The sequence below is a fragment of the Hetaerina americana genome, unplaced genomic scaffold (assembly GCF_022747635.1).
Source record: "Hetaerina americana unplaced genomic scaffold, ioHetAmer1.1.p SCAF_22, whole genome shotgun sequence".
In the NCBI taxonomy this organism is placed as follows: Eukaryota; Metazoa; Arthropoda; class Insecta; order Odonata; family Calopterygidae; genus Hetaerina; species Hetaerina americana.
Genome location: NW_027286786.1, coordinates 8,970,364 through 8,977,887, shown reverse-complemented (window position 1 = coordinate 8,977,887; position 7,524 = coordinate 8,970,364).

Below are 7,524 nucleotides of genomic sequence, written 5' to 3'. Positions count from 1 at the left end.
GGGGGGGGGCAGGGGGCCTGCTGATTGCGGAGATGGCTTTCCGGGCGATTGGCGATCGCGGCTCCGGGGGACGTGAGGGCACAGCGGTTGACGGGCGGAATCAAAGCGGCGTCGCGCGCCGATGAGGCGGCGGCAGGGGTGCGGGGTGTCTCCCGGGAAGAGGAGGGGAGCGACGCCGTGCGGGAAGGCCCCAGCGATCAAAGCAGAGGGTTCAAGCTGCACCATTATGGAAAGTATTGAATGAAAGCGGCAAAAAAGTATGCAGGAGATACCTCCTTGCCTAGAACCAAAATGTTTCTCAGTGACGAAACAGTCAATTATGCAGAAACAATGCCAGCTATTCCTATAGCGACCATCCATCCGCTTTAACCGAAGGCAGTTGAATCTAAACCCCCGACTCTGAGGGCGCCCCCTTGAGTTGACCCTCCCGCAGACGAAACCCCCTGCTTGCTTCATATTTCCCCGGGGTGCCCAGAGGTCATCACTAGTAGTTCCTGTTCCTAATATGACCGCAATAGTATTAGTTCTTATTGTCTACGTCTCCAGCAACAAAAAATAAAGAACATTAAGATGTAGCCTTTCCTTGCCAAAGGAAAGGTGGAGGTATTTTAGCAAAATAATTTTCATCTTATAAGCTGCATTCTTCTGCTCTTTTTATCCTAAAAGAAAATAACTAAAATATCAAGAAAAAATATTTACAAAAATACGTCAACACCTCACTGCGAGTACAAAAGAGGCGCGGAGCATGCTATTACCTTCGAGCATTGAAACGTTGGCAAGGGTTAAAGAGACCGCCTCAAGGGTATTGAGTTGTAATTGTGTGTCTGAAGGGAGGCAAAAATGGTAAAATTGAATGAAAAAATCATAGGAGGGAGGCCTGTTGGGGACTGGGTTATTTGGTATACTAGTATACTGCGTTTGGGATGAGTATTAGGGAGTACCGAGGGATGCGAGAGAATCGAATCATAGTTGCGAGGGGAGGCAAGGAGCGGTCGAAGATGGGACACGCTTTGCACTTCAGGGGCTTATCGCAGGGTACTGGGGTGTATCTGTGGATGGCAGAGGATTTAGATAAGGGCTTGATGGATTTTAATATGTCCGATAAAATGGCTAGTCGTTTATAAATACACGAGGGGGAATATATTTGTGTTAGTGAATTTGCCGTTGCTTTTTGGTTAACCAATACGGAGAAGAGTTCTCCGAAAATATTTTTGATGGGCTATATTCCTGGGAAGACTGCTATGCAAATGGAGAGGGAGTGCGAGCGGGGGTCGTGGGAAGGTTTGCGCCGGGGAAAGTCGTCGAAGGATTTTTCGGTGGAGAAGGGACCCGGGGTAACCGCAGCGGAGGTCATCATGATGTATATTGCAGAAGAATATGTCCAGGGAGTTCAGGTGCGGTGACCACGAGGGGGGAGTGAGTGGGGGAGAGAGATTTTTGGTGTGCCGTGAGTGGCAGCTGGTGAAGTGGAGGAGGTATTATTGTTTGATGGTGGGTTTAATATGGACGGAGGTGTGGGATAGTTGAATGGCGAGGGAAATGTTGACGTCAAGGGAAATGATTTCTGAGGTAGAGAGAGAATGTGCAGGTGAATGGGAGAGAAGAGAAATCACTGACGAAGACAATGAATGTTTCAAGGGTATCCACGCTATGGGGCTAGAAATATCACCTATGTTACTTCCGAGGGTAGAGAGGTGGAGCATTAGATTTAAGGGGCTGAACCTATAGCCGATCGCACAGAATTTGACTTGCAGGCAATGTTTATTATGGATGAAGAAGGTGTTGTGGGTTGGAATGAGGAGAGAGACTTTCTAGAATAATTTCACGGTGCCATGCTGTGGGGAGCTCGGGTGCGGGCGGGCATGCGAGTGCGAGTGGAACGCGCGCCTCTTTCTTCCGTTTAGTCCAGCCCCGTGACAACCACCCCCACAAATCCCCAATTACAGACTTCCATTGAGCAAGGTGCCTGTACCACCGAAATATTAAATAAACAAAACTGTAATTGTAAATGCCTCTTTATTTTGTAATTCCAAATCTGATACATCGTCTTTCCTGTGGCAGATCATAAGTATAAATAAATATTTACGATAAATATATATATATATATATATATATATATATATATATATATATATATATATATATATATATATATACAAATATATAAATATGCATATATATATATATAGTTGATTTCGTCGAAGTAACACGGAAGAGTTGAATAACAAGCTTTAACAGCAACAAACAATATAAGAAAACATAAAAAGATCACTCACACGATTACTTCTATTTCTTCCGATGAAGACCGAGTTGAATTCCGTCGAAATGATCAAGAAATAACGTGTGAGTGATCTTTTTATGTGTTCTTATATTGTTTGTTGCTGTTAAAGCTTGTTTTATATATATATATATATATATATATATATATATATATATATATATATATATATATATATAGAGAGAGAGAGAGAGAGTCTCTCTTGAAGAAGGCCTCTGAGAGGGCCGAAAGCTCGAACAATTTACCGTGTAAGTGTCCTTTTAAATGTTGCTATTCTATTCTATTTGTGTTATATTATATATGTAATATATATATATATATATATATATATATATATATATATATATATATATATATATATATATATATATATATATATATATATATCGATGATATGGCAACACTCGCAAGAAAAAATGCGTCATAATAAGACGCAAAATTACAAATAGAAAACACTTTAAAGGACACACACATTTAAGATAATTTGAGCTTTCAGAATTCCTAAGATCTCACCTGAAGGAGAAGGAAAGGCTCCAACAATCTGAAATGTGACAGACCTTTTACGTGCTTTCTATGGGTATTTGTGTGCTCTATTGTGACGCTCAAGTGTTATGCGTAAATATATGTATTTTAAATAAATATATATCATACATAAATAAATACTCGTATGTTATACATACACATATATACATGGACACAACCGACCACATAATTCTCTTACTTCTCCTTACAAAATACAGTCCAACATCCTACCCTACAAAAAATATTGCCCTCATCATCTTCGTATACCATACTTCCTTCCTCCTTTCTTTCCGTCCAACATCCCAACCCTATTCTTGCCCCTTACTCGTTTGCCCAACATTCTTCTCTCTATCAAAGTCTTCAAATTCCCAATGACAATCAAGACGCTTTGCATCCATTTTTCCGGCCTCCTTACGAGGCCTCTTATGACATCTACCAACAACCATCTCTCCTCTCGCGCCATACCTAGATCTCTCTCATTTTTTCTTTTCTATCCTCTTAACCTTCTCCATTCTCCTCCATACCCACATTTCAAAAGTCTCCAGTCTACGCCAATCATCCTGCTTCAATGATCATGTTTCCGCGCCGTACAAAACCAGCCTCGATATCAGAGTTGTGATGGGCCTTTTGTTAATACCTTCACTCAACATCCCTCTCATCAACTCCCTCCTCCTCGTGAAAACTGCTTCGCATATTACTACTCTTCTCCTCATTCATTTTGCTCCAAAACCCTTCCGAAATGGAAAAACTATTCCAACTACCTTGGGATTTTTCCTCCTATTTTAATACTAACCTTAGCCTTTCTCTTTGTCGAAAAACTGCATAATCTTTCTTTTACTTACGTTGGCTCTCATTCAAAACTATCGTCCTGAATTTCCAATTCGCTCAGCAATGCTTGCTTGCAGGCTAGATGACCAAATAAAGTTTGCTCATCAGCAAATCTAACTCATTTTACCAATTCCCCTCCTAATTTCATTCCTACCTCCAGTTCTTCCCATGCCTCTTTAATCATATCCTCCACATATACGTTGAGCAGCACCGGTGATTATGGGCAACCCTGCCTTACACCTCTTCCTAACACCTTCCGGACTCCAATATCCCGCTCTACATCAGGTCCACTTCAGCTCTGAGTACTTTCTTCCTCCCTTCATCCCGTCCAACATTCCTATCCTGTTCCTTCCCTTTCCTCGTTTGCCTAACCTTCTCCCCTCAATTACAGTCTTCAACATCCCAATGCCGGTCGATCCCCCCTTTATCCACTTTTCCTACCTCCATAGGATTTCTCCCAACAATCCCCTCTCTTCGCCCACCATACCAAGTACTTCCTCATTTGTTTTCTTCTCTGTCCATTTCACCTTCTCCATTCCTCTCCACACCCACATTTCAAAAGCCTCCAATCTACGTCTATCCTCCTGCTTCAATGACCACGTTTCCGCGCCGTACATAGCTACGCTCCATATCAAAGTTTTTACGCATCTTTTCTTAACATCCTTACTCGACGTCCCTGTCATCAACTCCCTTCTTGTAAAAGCCTCTTTGCCTAGCGCAATTCTTCTCCTTACGTCCCTACTACTTTGACCGTGTTGGTCCAAAACACTACCGAGATACGTAAACTGTACTACCTGCTCTAGTTTTTGCCCTCCTATTTAAATGCTTACCCTAGCCTTTTTCTTTCTAGAAAATCGCACAATCTTTGTTTTATTAATATTGATTCTCATCCCATACCTGTCGCACTGAATTTCCAATTCACTCAGCAATGCTTGCAACCCCTTGGCTGACTTACAAAGTAAAGCTTGGTCATCAGCAAACCTAACTGATTTTACGAATTCCCTTCCCACTTTCATTCCTACCTCCAGTTCTTCCCATGCCTCTTTAATCATTTCCTCTGCATACAGGTTGAACAGCAGCGGTGATAATGGGCAACCCTGCCTTACACCCCTTCCTAACACTGCCCATCCGGACTCCCCGTTCCCCACCCGCACCTGAGCAGTCTGAGACATATACAGGTGGCGGATTAGCCTCCTTTCCCTCCAATCTATTCCTATTTTCTGCAATATACTTATTAGTTTTTCCCAATTCACTCTATCAAACGCTTTTTCGAAATCTACGAAACAGACAAATAAATACCTCCTGGTTGTGTTCTATAATCCTCTCGATTAATAATCTCATTACTGCAATGGCATCACGCGTACCTCTCCCCTTCCTAAATCCAAACTGTTCATCCCATAAGTAATCATTTGCCCCACTCTCTATCCTTTTGTTTAACCTTAACCGGATATTACCTTATAATATATATATAGGTACAAAAAATTAAAAGATTAACCAAAAAACAACTCATGTCGATATTTCGGTAATCCCAGCCACCTTTTTCGGGGCACAAAGATTCCCTATGCCTCCGCTCCGGTAATTTACAAATGTATAGAAAAACATAAAAAAGGGCACTCATGAGTATTCCTTAATTTTCGGGACCGCTTTCCTCTGTGGAAAGAAGGATCTGTTCGTACTTTTTTTCCTTTTTCCTTCTCTTTCCTTTCTTCCTTCTGGCACTGGTGCCGCAAGGAGAGTAGATGTCCACGGAGTCACGAGGGGACCATCGCGTGGTTTACCCCCCCACCCCCCCATAGCTCTTGATGCCTGATGGTGCATGGTGACCACGGATCTCAACTCTCGACGCGCACCAGCAGGGAGCATCCCAACGGGTCGTTTCCCCTCGGCGAGTTCCTTGAGAGTGTCATATTTGGCGTCCGAACTGTGGGCGAGTGCGGTGACCGAATGCCAGGAGGATGCCATCGACTCTCCGACCTGCGACGGACGAGGAACGTGCATGCATTCTGCGGGATACTCATCGCGGGATGAGTGTGGGAGGTTAGGAACGAGGGGGTAGGGTGAAATCTCTTAAGTTGGCGGGGGAGTAGGTGACATGGGGAAGTGGAGGGAGAGCGGGGGGTCGTGGGGGAAGGGCTGCGCCCTCGCTGGTGGCGGGTGGCAGCGGGTGTAGGGGTGAGTGAAGGAGTGAGGAGGTGGGGTAGGCTGTTGAGGAAGGGAGGAATTCTGCAAACGGTTCCAAACCACGACTGCCCTTGCCAAATAATTCTGGGGACCCATTAAGTTCAATTACTCTGACGCACCGGAAGGGCCCTTGGCAAGAGAGTTTTGATAGGCATCCATTCGCATGATAGGAAGCGTCTTATTCATTAGTTCTGAAGTAAACATCAAAATTGCATGATGAAGGCATTAGTCCACCTTGAAGAGAAATAGGACCTAGCCACTGCGTTCGGTGTTCCAACTGCTGTCGAGTGTCCTCTTTGGTGATGCGAGGTCAAGAGCGATCCAAATCTGAGGGCACACATTAGGCATAATTAAATGCTCTCTCGGGGAATAGAGAGAGCAAAACTTATATTAATCCGCGTGGCACATCAAGAGCGCCTCACAGATTGATTAAAGTTCTGCCAAAGGTCAAGGGATGCCGGGTGCCTTCAACATCGAACCGCGAGAAATTGTTGTGATGTACCTATTATATCTTGAAAAGTAATAACACTCAGTGATGAACATACGCTCCTGTGTACACTGAAATCATGTTTATTTTCCCATATCTTCTCACTTTCCTCCGTTATCAAAGTGAGATTCATTTTCTACGCATTAGAAAAAACTTTCAAAACTTGATTAATAATATTTCCATTTTGCTCTCTGATTTTGAACCAAGTAAGGAAATGCGACCAAATTGTGAATGGCTAAGACCTAAAGAATAAGAAAAAACCGTATATTAATAATATCAAGGGGCTGGGGTACCTAGGCCATAATTTTACGTGAAATACTGACCGAGGGCACTTTCTTGCTGGCTGAACTTACTCAAATACTGACTAAACTAACGGGAGAAAACTTCCGTCTTTGTAATCTATTACAAGAAACTGCGTGAGATACCGCGGCAGTAACTTTCAACGGAGTCATCCGCTGAATATGTATTGCAATGCAATATTTTTAGGGTGTAAAAATCATTCGCCTTAACCGGGATACGAACCCGGATCGCTCGACGTCCGACCGAGTGCTTTGGCCAATCAACCTAAGCTAAGCTCTTACACTCCGAAACGTTGAGAGCTCTGAAGGAACAAGATGCTGTGACGAAATACCGCACATGCAACGTCACAGGCATTCGTAGTCCAGCGCATTGCACCACAGTCCACGAGGCTAAAGCCAACTTTAAGCACAAGGGGTGTTTTACCTTTGACAAATTCGAAATTTACAAATTAAAAATTTGTGGCCTTTCAATAGATATCTAGATGTCCATGAAAGGTGCGTATGGTGACAAGAATGGTGAGTAATTGAGGATTTGAAATGTATGCACCCGAGAGTTGACCTGCGAGAGGTTGGAACGTGTGGGCAACATCAAAAAGAATTATCAACAACAAAATAACGTGTACAAAACTCGGTATTGCCGACTTCAGGATTCACTGGGATATGTACGAGAAGGTCGGTAAATTGTCCCGTCATTTAGCGTTTCAACTGTTTGTCTTTTTCGGAGTTCAACTGACAATTGTGTCGAAAAAAGATCCGAATTAACTGTTTCCAATACGATTAGTATTCTCATCGTTCGCCGATTTTTAAAACGGTACTTTTAGGATATTAACCATCAAGCTGAGGGAAGTGCGAGACTTGATCATCACAATGGGCAAAGTAGTTAAATATGAGATATAATAAACAGTAATGCTTAAAAATTATCAAAGGGG